The 12237-nt window shown below is 42.4% G+C and overlaps 1 non-coding gene across 1 annotated transcript; it reads right to left on the bottom strand.

The window, feature by feature from the left end:
- Positions 1–11829: 11829 nt before the first annotated feature.
- Positions 11830–11935, bottom strand: LOC120271275. Its single transcript, XR_005539893.1, has one exon. It is a non-coding gene; the product is annotated as a small nucleolar RNA R71 (small nucleolar RNA).
- Positions 11936–12237: the final 302 nt, after the last annotated feature.

Below are 12237 nucleotides of genomic sequence, written 5' to 3'. Positions count from 1 at the left end.
AGGCAATCGATAAAGATGGGGTACTCGGATGATGCTTCACCTAGGAAAAATCGTTTCAAGTGCAAGAACTCTTATTATGCTTCCTAATCAATGCAATGGTGAGTCGTGGAAATCCTTACATACATAGTCCCAAATCTAAGGTCAACTATGCCTAACTCTATTCATGTCCCGGAGGAGAGATTAAATAACCTCTCAACCTCGCACTCGAATAAAGTTGCAATGAGCTCTAGGGATTCCAAGTGATAAATCACTTCCTAATTATAGACCTAACCCTTTGGTCCAGGCGGAAGGTCCCTAGCCACAATTAAGCCCTATATACTAAGATCCCCTCAACGGTTCACTCCATTGTACGCGCAACTAGGCCCCAGCGGAGGTTCATCCCTTAGACCATTCACTCTATTATAGCCGCAAAGAACTCAAGGAACGGAGGTAGAATCTATCACGCCGGAGGGGAAAGGGGACGCTCCTCTGCACTCTCGCGACTCACCATCTAAACCCTCTCCAACCTAGCTTTGTCTAATGCTCGTAGTGTGTCACTCACTCACAAGGTTACCAACAAGAACTCTCAACCGTAGTGTCACTCTAGGGGAAATGTTCATACAATCAAGCATTCAAGGTTGGAACTCACAATAAACATCAATTTATTGAAAAGCATAATAAAGAAGTTCAATGAAAACGTAGTACATCCTAGGGTTCACAATCACCCAAGTACCCTACTAGGGGTTTAGCTCTCCATGGAGCTAAGTACAATCAAAAGAAATTGAATGTAAAAGCAATGAATCCATAAAGAAACCCCTCGATGGTCGTGTCGATGGTCTTGTGGGAAAGTCCTCTACTCGTCGTCCAAGGATTCCTTCGTCCCAGTATAGGATACGCCCATCGAAGCTCCCTACCAACCTTCTTCCTAATGGAATCACGATGTCAGAGCCGTAGAACCTCTCCAAATTCTTGGCCAATACCCCTCAAAACCCTCTCACAAGTTGGGGAAAAGATGGAGAAATGAATACTGAAATCGGGGCTGAAATCGTCTTTAAATAGGGCTAGAATCGGCGACTACACGGGCGTGTATGATGTCACACACCCCTGTTGAATTTCCACATGGGCGTCGATAATTTCCGCACGCCCGTGTGGATTCTCTGTTTCTCTGATTTCTCGGCCGGGTCTGGGATGGTGCTCCCTACAGATGACTTTACGATGTTGTTTCTGCTACAGCAGGATCGCCTTTTGTGCCCCTCCAAATGAATGTGCTCACTCGAATATGAGGAGGTTGGCACACACTCTAGCATCTCACACCTGACCTATGTCTTCGTGTTTGAACCTTAGCAAGATCTCCTCCAAAATCGGTGCATTATGATCCACATTAGCCTATTTCATTCATACTCGGCCTCACAACCCTACCTGCATAAAAGTAACATAAAAACACACATATTAATGTAAAAACCTGAGAAAAGTATTGCTTAACATAAGGAATGAACCCTTCGCATTCATATCGCACAAGCACTTATCAAACTCCCCCACACTTAAGCTTTTGCTTGTCCTCAAGCAAACATTAAAACATTTTGTACATCAATGAAGAAATTGTTGAAAGTGCTTGGCCTTAGGTTCACCAAAGTATACAAAGATAGCATTCTACAAGTAAGGAAAATTTCAACACTAAATACGAAAAAATCAATGCTCTAGCTAAAAACTTGAATCAAAAAGGATAACAAACCCGAATTTCGTGTAAGTGTGTGAACTCACTCAAAACACCCCAAATTATACTCCTCAAAGTTCTAAGTGCAAGGGACTTATTTATCTACACAAGTGATAAAAAAATTTTAAAAAGATGGTAGTAGCTTCACATCCTCTAAGGTAGCCCTTCCAAAGTGGCCGCTAAGGTGGCTTTCACACTTTTCGAGGTGGTAGCTCTTTCACCCGGGTGGTAGCTTTCACTCATCCTATGAGATAGCTCTTTCTCTCATTAGGGCATAACTAGTATCCGACTTGTGAGAGTAGCTTCATACTTCGTAGGTGGTAGCTCTTTCCACCCAACAAATACAAATAAAAAAAAAACTATTTTGTTCCTTTTTTTCATTTTTCCATATTTTTTTTCAAAACAAGTAAACCTAACTAGTCCCTTTAACATCAAACATGAGTTTCCAATAGAGTTCAAAGAGTGAGTAGTGCACTAAGTGTAAATTGGGCAAAAATTCCTAAAAATTCAAGCAAGAACTAGAGCATGAAAAAACATTCAATGTTAACAATTCTCCTAGACTTAAGAATACAAACATTGCAACTAAGGTGAACCGCCATTGGCTATGTGGAGCATATATCAATCAAGAACAATAGAAACGATGTGTGCATTATGAAACTCCCCCACACTTTAAGTTGTACATTGTCCTCAATGTACACATGCAAGCTCACTCAAAATATATCATTGAAAAATAGATGTGGGAGAAGCAATCAAAACAATACTCCCCTGACTCCTAGTGTTGCGTTTGATGAAGCTAATTCATTGGGAGTAATGTTCCAATGGGTTTAGTGAAAGCTTTCGCACGCCAAGTGCCAGCACCTTGGCCGTGCCCATGACTAAGTCTCAATTTCCAAGAATACAAGACCATCTCGCACGCATACACGAGGGGGGTTCAAATGAAGCTCAAGAAAAAAACAAAAAATAACTCGAGTGTATAAAAAGATGAAGCAATGAATACAACTCGATAATGCAAAATAACATAAACTCGTAAGGAAAAATCCTTTCTCGAGTGAACAAGTCTAAAAACAAGAAAATAAGATAAAGTAAAATGCATGAAAGTAAAAGAAAGGTCAAGTGTCGAAGTCACTCTCGGGCTCTGCTGCTGCTGCTACGGAAGTGGAAGCATATAGTGGGTCCTCTGATGTAGGCGCTGGGGTTGAGGATGGAGGTGCTGGAGGAGTCCTCGGCTGCAGGACAAATGATGAGGCAACGTCTTACTCTAGGATCTGCTGTAATATGTCGAAACGTGCCATGAACTCTGTGTACTAAGTGGCCTGCGTAGCCCTAATCTCGGCGATCTCTGCTCGAGCTTCAGCCACCTCTGTCCGTACCACTCCCACGGCGCTCTCAAGCCTCTCAAAACGATCATGGGCTCGAGATGGTGGAACTATACTCACGGGGGGTGGTTCCTCTGCCGCGGGGGGTGTCTCGGTCTCCATCGGTGTTGGTTGTAGCTCGGGAACGGACTGAGATACCCTAGCTTCATCTTCGAATGGTATGTTCAACACATATACACCATTTGAATATTTTCGGATCAACCCCATGAGCCTCATGGTCTCTAACCCAAGTGGTACTGGTATTATCACTTTCTCGGTTCCGCTGATTTTGTCTTGCAAACCCATCCCCACAATGAGTCTGGTAATATATGGACCTGAGAAGATGACACCCAATCGAGGATATTGTCCTTGATGCTTCAAATACTCTGCTAAAATGTGTCCCAGATGAACCAGTTCGTTCCGAACCATGGAGAACAAGTACAGAAGCTCTTGCTTATTGATGACTCCCGTACTATCACCACGCCCATTTACTGACCTGCTTATGATGGCGTGAAGATATCTATAACTGGGTCGAGATAAACATGAAGCCTTAGACACTCCTAGTTCATAACGCCCCTTTCCACATAATAATGAATACGCCTTAATGGGAGATAAACCCGTCATGTCAATTGGAAGGTTCTCATACTCCTCAGTTTCAGTATATTCGTCATCATATAGACCAAGTCTAGTAGAAAACTGTGTGACACGCATACTATGATGCTGGCCAAAAGCTCTAAACTGAATCGCGTCGACACTATCAAAATAAGCATAAGAGCGGTCGAACTCAAATGAAGCAAGCACCTCCAAAGTAAGTGTGCGGATAGCAGGGTCACGAATGTTCAGTAACTTGTGCCAATTACCTACCAATAATAATTTCTCGACCTCGTCAGCTATATCATCTGCTAGTTGTACCTTCCTAAGTAACTCAATATCTGGGATTCGCGTTTGACCAAACTTAAGCTTCTCTAACCGCTTAAATCGAGCTTGATGCACCGGTAGTGTGAATTCCATAACTTCCGGTTCAGGGGCAGGCTTTCGAGGCCGCTTAGCAACTGTTTTCTTTGATTTGGTAGCCATGGTTGCATGTATTAGAAAAGGAAAATCCATCAGGTCCATTCAAACTGCAGAAAAAAAAAATGAGAACACACGGTCGTGCGGAAATTCCGCACGCCCGTACGCTTCCACGGGGCGTGGAAACCGCACGCCCCTTGTAGCTAATCTCCATGCCACCTCACTGTTTCACTTCCATATCGTCTTAGAAACAAATTATAATCAGTTTAGCAAGAAAATGATGCGTATTAACCATTTCAATCGCAGATAATCAGTTAGAATCCAACGAAATCGAAGAAGAGAGGAAATCAAGGCTTACCAATGAAGTGCACGTAAACACTCCTACAATCCACACAATGCTCTATCAATCGACGCGAAGACGACAGTAGCAAGGGACAAGAATGTCAGAAAAATGCTCTTTGATTGGTTTAGGGTTATTTGAGGAGAAGGGTGTGACTCTTGTATTAGGAGAGCGGATGGTCCTTTTAAATCCTGACGAACCACACGGGCGTGCGGGAGTCGTCCACGCCCGTGCGCTCGCAAATAACGGATTCACAGGGGCGGAGGCACGCCCTTGTGGCCTTACTGGATATCCGAGAAAAATTATACACGCCCGTGCGGAATTTTCGCATGGGCGTGGACATTCACATGCCGAACTCACAGGGGACAGCCGCACGCCCCTGTATTTTCTCGGGATGGAGAAAGCAACCTGCAGAGATTCGGACGGGCGTGCGGAAATGACCCACGCCAGTATGTGGTTCACGAGGTCACCCACAGGGGTGAGTCCACGCCCTTGTGTGCTCTCGGAAAAAACTACCCAACTCTGCAGGAATTCGCACGCCCGTGCGGAAATTACCCACGGGGGTGCGCTAGTCGCATGGTCGTCCATAGGGGCAGCCGCATGCCCCTGTGCCTTCTCTGGATGAGCTCGCAGTACCCATCCACGGGCGTGTGGAATTTCCACATGCCCGTGTGTTTTCTCTGGATGACTTAGAAAAACATGCAGGCTCTGCAAAAATATTCTGAACATCCTGACACACTCAGAGACTGCCATATTATGCCAAATTTACCAGATAAAAACACAAAAATAGAACTCAAACGACCAAGTTTCGCCAATTCGCAACAAAACACACAATGAATTCCTTTAAAACCCACAATAAAATCGCAGCACAAGCACTCAAAAATTTAAACACCAACACTTAACAATTTATTCATGCAAACAAACTAAACTAAAAGGCACGAAAACAGTAAACACTTGGGTTGCCTCCCAAGAAGCGCTTGTTTAACGTCACTAAGCTTGACGTATCTTTCTTACCTCACGGGGGTTCATCAAGAAAAAATACTTCTCTATTATCACTGCAAATCTCTCCGCCATGGTATGGTTTCAGCCTATGTCCATTCACCTTGAATGTGCCCTTCTCTGAATGATTAATCCCAATGGCTCCATGAGGTGAAACTTTGGTTATGGTATACGGACCAGTCCATCTTGATTTAAGTTTCCCCGAGAATAAATGTAGACGGGAATTGAATAGTAGCACCTGATCGCCGACTTTGAAGTCTTTTGGGATTTTAATATGCTTGTCATGCCACTTCCGAATTATTTCCTTATATATCCTTGCATTCTCATATGCCTTCATCCTCCATTCATCTAGCTCATTGAGATGTAATATTCGTTGCTCTCCAGATTTGGACAAGTCGAAATTCATTAATTTAATTGCCCAATATGCTTTGTGCTCTAACTCCACCGGTAAATGGCAAGATTTTCCATACACCAAATTATAAGGAGTGGTCCCTATTGGTGTTTTGTATGCTATTCTATGACCCCAAAGCGTGTCGTCCAACCTTTCAGACCAATCTCGTTTACCTTGATCCACTGTTTTGGTCAAGATTCTCTTGAGCTCTCTGTTTGTAACCTCCACTTGCCCACTCGTTTGTGGATGGTAAGGTGTTGCAAGATGATGATGAACTCCATAACGCTTTAACACTCTCTCTAATTGTCTGTTACAAAAGTGTGTTCCCCGATCCCTAATGATAATTCTTGGAGTTCGAATCGAGCTGAATAACTTCTAAGAAATTTTTACCACAGCTTCTTGAATCATTAGTTGGAAGAGCCTGGGCTTCCACCCACTTGGAAACATAGTCAACTGCTACCAAAATGTATTGATTGCCATTGGATTTTGGAAATGGTCCCATGAAATCAATTCCCCATACATCAAATACCTCGCAAAAATTGCATAGGATTTTTGAGGGCATCTCATCCCTTCGTGATAAGTTTCCGACCCTTTGACAACTATCACATCGTAAAACGAATTGATGAACATTTTGTAATAAAAGTCGGTCGAGAGAACCCAGCAGCCTAGAACCTTCTCTGCAGTTTGACTTGATGCATAGTGCCTCCCCACTGGGCCTGAGTGACAATGCGCAATGATGTTCCTCCCTTCCCCCCTAGAAACACACCTTCGCACCACCTGATCTATGCAAATACGGAACATGTATCGGATCTTCCCGGAAGAAATTCTTTTAGATCATCGAAGAATTTTTCTTCCATTGAAAAGCTTAAGCCCACGCTTCAATACCTTTCTCGACGGATAATTTGCAAAAATCCGCAAAACCAGGGGGTATTTTCCGATTCGATTCTCGTATCGCATACGAGTGTTCTTCGAGGAAGAAATCATTAACTTCCTTGCTTGCTCGTTCTTGCCCCTCACAACCTTCTAATCTCGATAAATGATCGACAACCACATTCTCTCGTCCCTTTTTATCTTTGATTTCCATATCAAATTCTTGCAATAACAATATCCATCGAATCAATCTTGGCTTCGCATCTGCCTTGTTCATGAGATAACGGAGTGCAGAATGATCTGTGAACACGGTGACATTAGATAGGATGAGATATGGTCTGAATTTATCACAAGCATACACTACTACTAATAATTCCTTTTCAGTAGTGGTGTAATTCTCTTGTGCACTTGTGAGGGTCTTACTAGCATAATAAATTGGTTGAAATTGCTTATTTCTTCTCTGCCCTAAAACCGCTCCCACTGCATAATCACTCGCATCACACATTACTTCGAATGGCTCATCCCACTTCGGTGTTGTCAGGATTGGTGCTTGCACTAACTTCTCTTTCAATACATTGAATGCATTCAAACAGTCATTCCCGAAGTCAAAAGGGGTATCCTTTTCCAGAAGTTTAGTCAACGGTTGAGAGATTTTCGAAAAATCCTTAATAAACCTTCTGTAAAAACCTGCATGACCCAAGAAACTGCGGATCCCTTTTACATTCGTAGGCGGTGGAAGTTTGTCAATTATCTCAATCTTCACCTTATCCGCCTCCATACCTGCCTGAGAAATCTTATGTCCAAGAACGATGCCTTCTTGCACCATAAAGTGACACTTCTCCCAGTTAAGGATGAGATTTGTCTCTTCACATCTCACTAGTACTCTTTCCAAATTGTTTAAGCAAGCATCAAAAGAGTCCCTGAACACTGAAAAGTCATCCATGAAAACTTCCATAATATCTTCGAGAAAATCATCAAAAATGGCCGTCATGCAACGCTGAAATGTTGTAGGGGCATTACACAACCCGAAAGGCATTCTTCTATAAGCAAAGGTACCATAAGGGCAAGTAAATATGGTTTTCTCCTGATCTTCTGGGGCTATCGTAATTTGAAAGTATCCAGACATGCCATCAAGGAAACAATAGAAATGATGTCCTGCTAATCTCTCCAACATTTGGTCAATGAAGGGCAAAGGGAAGTGATCTTTCCGAGTGACATCATTTAGTCTTCTATAATCAATGCAGACTCGCCAATCAGTCACTGTCCTCATGGGGATTAACTCATTCTTTTCATTCCTCACTACTGCTATTCCTCCTTTCTTCGGGACAACTTGGGTCGGACTCACCCACTTGCTGTCGGATATGGGGTAGATGATTCCTGCATGCAAAAGTATTATTACCTCCGCCTTAACAACCTCCTTGATATTCGGGTTCAATCTTTGCTGAGGTTGGATTACAGATTTATAATCATCCTCCATTAGGATCTTATGAGTGCAGAATGATGGGTTTATACCCTTAATGTCGGAAATCTTCCATGCGATAGCCGATTTGTGCTTTTTCAACATGCTAACAAGCTTATCCTTTTGCGCCGCAGATAAGTTCGACGCCACGATTACGGGGAGTTTAGAGTCTTCCTTTAGAAATGCATATTCCAAATGTGCTGGAAGAGTTTTAAGCTCAAGTTCCGGTGGTTCGACAATTGATGGCCACAAGCTACCCTCCTTCAATTTATCAATCTCCTCGAAATCATTCACCTCATGTTCACACTTACTTTCTTCCTTATCCACCTAGAGATCTATTTCTTTACAGTCTGCAATGGATGTCAACTTGTCCATTCAACAGAATTCCAAATTTGAGATAGTAACACCAACTGAAAAGAGTTCTTACCTCTGATCTTGATAGGAAGACTCAAACCTAGCAAGGATTCTTTCTATACTGTCATCAAATTGGTCATTCATTGACACTGACGTGGATTCCTCAAACTGCTTTATCACACTATCTAACTCACAGCTTTGCCCTTGAATCCTGGTGATGTACTCTTCAACCGACTCTTCCAAGGGATGTTGAGTTGTACATTGTCCATGATAGGAATAACACGATGTATCATTCCATGCTACTGTTTGAACTTTCTGCTCTACGTGTTCAACCATTCTCATGATAGTGTCAAATGATTCAAACATGTTAATCATTTTCTACAGCAAAAAGAAATAAGGAAAGGTTAGAGCAATGATGGAATAAGAAGATATGAAATAGAATGTGTAGTGAAATAGCTAAGAAAACAAAGTGCAAAGTATCTCTAAATGCCTAGCTCCCTGGCAACGGCGCCAAAAACTTACAAGGTCCCCTTGCGTATATCCCGCAAGTGCACGGGTTTATCGAAGTAATAATCCCGGGTGAGCGGGGTTGAATCCACAGGGAGTAAGGAATGAAAATACTTAATTTGGTTCTTAGCTATGTGGAAAATCAATAGTGATTAGTGTGAAATTGATTCAATTCTCAATAATAAAAGAAACAAGTGAGAGAGCAAGAATAAAGAAAAGGGAAAGGCAATCGATAAAGATGGGGTACTCGGATGATGCTTCACCTAGGAAAATCATTTCAAGTGCAAGAAGTCTCTATTATGCTTCCTAATCAATGCAATGGTGAGTCATGGAAATCCTTACATACATAGTCCCAAATCTAAGGTCAACTATGCCTAACTCTATTCATGAACCGGAGGAGAGATTAAATAACCTCTCAACCTCACACTCGAATAAAGTTGCAATGAGCTCTAGGGATTCCAAGTGATCAAACGCTTCCTAATTATAGACCTAACCCTTTGGTCCAGGCGGAAGGTCCCTAGCCACAATTAAGCCCTAGATACTAAGATCCCCTCAATGCTTCACTCCATTGCACGCGCAACTAGGCCCCAGCGGAGGTTCATCCCTTAGACCATTCACTCTATTATAGCCACAAAGAACTCAAGGAACGGAGGTAGAATCTATCACGTCGGAGAGGAAAGGGGACGCTCCTGTACCTCTCGACTCACCCTCTCAACCCTCTCCAACCTAGCTTTGTCTAACGCTCGTGGTGTGTCACACACTCACAAGGTTACCAACAAGAACTCTCAACCCTAGTGTCACTCTAGGGGAAATGTTCATACAATCAAGCATTCAAGATTGGAACTCACAATAAACATCAATTTATTGAAAGCATAATAAAGAAGTTCAATGAAATGAGTACATCCTAGGGTTCACAATCACCCAAGTACCCACTAGGCGTTTAGCTCTCCATGGAGCTAAGTACAATCAAAGAAATTGAATGTAAAAGTAATGAATCCATAAAGAAACCCCCTCGATGGTCGTGTCGATGGTCTTGTGGAAAGTCCTCTACTCGTCGTCCAAGGATTCCTTCGTCCGGTATAGGATACGCCTCGATCGAAGCTCCTCTACCAACCTTCTTCCTAATGGAATAACGATGTCGGAGCCGTAGAACCTCTCCAAAACCTTGGCCAATACCCCTCGAAACCCTAGTTGAAACTCTCTTGCAAGTTGGGGAAAAGATGGAGAAAAGAATAATGAAATCAGGGCTGAAATCGACTTTAAATATGGCTGGAATCGGGCGACTACACGGGCGTGTATGATGTCACATGCCCCTGTGAAATTTCCACACGGGCGTGGATAATTTCCACACGCCCGTGTGGATTTTCTGGTTCTCTGATTTCTCGGCCGGCTGTGAACCCTGCTACAGTCTCTGCCGGAAATACTCTCGAATTCCATACTTTCATTGGGGTAACGCAAACGGGAACACGTTTACGTCGTGAATCACTTGCTTCTTCAATGATGTACATGTTGGTGGATCTCTTGTTATTATATGCATAAGTCGAAATGCTCGAGTGTGACTGCCTTTGTGCCCCTCCAAATGAATGTGCTCACTCGAATATGAGAAGGTTGGCACACACTCTAGCATCTCACACCTGACCTATGTTTTCGCGTTTGAACCTTAGCAAGATCTCCTCCAAAATCGATGCATTATGATCCACATTGGCCTATTTCATTCATACTCGGCCTCACAACCCTACCTGCATAAAAGTAACATAAAAACACACATATTAATGTAAAAAACCCCGAGAAAAGTAATGCTCAACATAAGGAATGAACGCTTCACATTCATATCGCACAAGCACTTATCAATTGCCATGACTCATTAAACTTCAACTAGGAGGCATAATGTTAGTCTTACACTTGAAACCATAGTACTAGGGTGAGCATTATCGTAGTATCAAATTTTATCATCGATTATCTCTCTTTCCTATTCTTACCTGTTCTCTTTTCTCTTTACTTTTATTTAGGTTGACACTTAGAATCAACATTACAACTTGGGTTTCACCATAGTTAAGTGGCAATACTTGTGTTTCCAAGAAACTATTCCCTGTGCATTCAACTACCCACTCACCGGGGTATTTTATTACTTCAATGACTCATGTACTTGCGGTACACACACATAAGGGGTGTATCAAGTTTTTGGTATTGCTGCCGGGGAGTAGGCATTTTGGAAGCATTTGCACTTTGCTATTTTAGCTATTCATTACTTGTTCTATTTCACACTTTCTTTTTCTTCCATCTTTTTGATTTGTTTTTCTTTCTTTCTTTGATTGTAACTCCTGGTTATGACCTGAGGCAACTCTTTGACATTGGTTGAAGATGATCCAGATATTGGAAGGAGAACTCATAAATAGGGAAAAGAACCTGTACAAGAATAGATAAATCAAGTTGAGATAGAAATTGAAGGGTCTAATAATATGGCAGAACAGTATGAGCGGCAGAGGACACTCTCAGATTATGCAAGACCCATAGTGCTTGGCATGCAGTCTAGTATTAAACGGCCACCGATTATAGCTCAGAGTTTTGAGCTCAAACCAAGCTTCATCCAGATGTTACAACAGTTAACACAATTTAATGGTTTGGCCGATGAGGATCCGAATAACCACATCGAGAATTTTGTAGATGTGTGCGAAATGATCAAGATTAATGGAGTTATGGATGATGCTATCAAGTTGAGGGCCTTCCCATTTTCCTTGAAGGGAAGAGGAAAGCAATGGCTACATTCATTACCTAGAGTATCGATCACTACTTGGGAGGAGATGGTAGAAGTTTTCCTTGCCTGATATTTCACTCTTGGAAAATCTATGAAGCCTAGGAATGAAATATCCTCTTTTGTACAATCAAAATTGGAGTCTCTTTTTGAGATGTGGGATAGGTTCAAGGATATCTTGCGGAAATGTCCTTAGCATGGGTTCCCCGATTGGATGATTATCCATACTTTTTACAATGGTTTGAACCCAAGCATGAAGCAATTATTTGATGCTGCAGCAGGAGGTACCTTAGGTAGTAAGACCCCCGAAGAAGGCTAACAGCTCATTGAAGAGATGGCTATCAACAGTTATCAGTGGAACACACGAGACAAGAAGAAGGTAGCTGGACTTCATTAGATAGATACCATCACATCATTGGCGGCCAAGGTTGAGTCTTTGAGCAAGAAGTTAGACACTCTAACTTCTCCTAGATTGGTGGCAGTGATGAGTTACACTGGATGTGGGG

Source organism: Dioscorea cayenensis, chromosome 10 (assembly GCF_009730915.1).
Source record: "Dioscorea cayenensis subsp. rotundata cultivar TDr96_F1 chromosome 10, TDr96_F1_v2_PseudoChromosome.rev07_lg8_w22 25.fasta, whole genome shotgun sequence".
NCBI lineage: Eukaryota > Viridiplantae > Streptophyta > Magnoliopsida > Dioscoreales > Dioscoreaceae > Dioscorea > Dioscorea cayenensis.
This window is presented reverse-complemented; position numbering and strand designations above follow the sequence as displayed.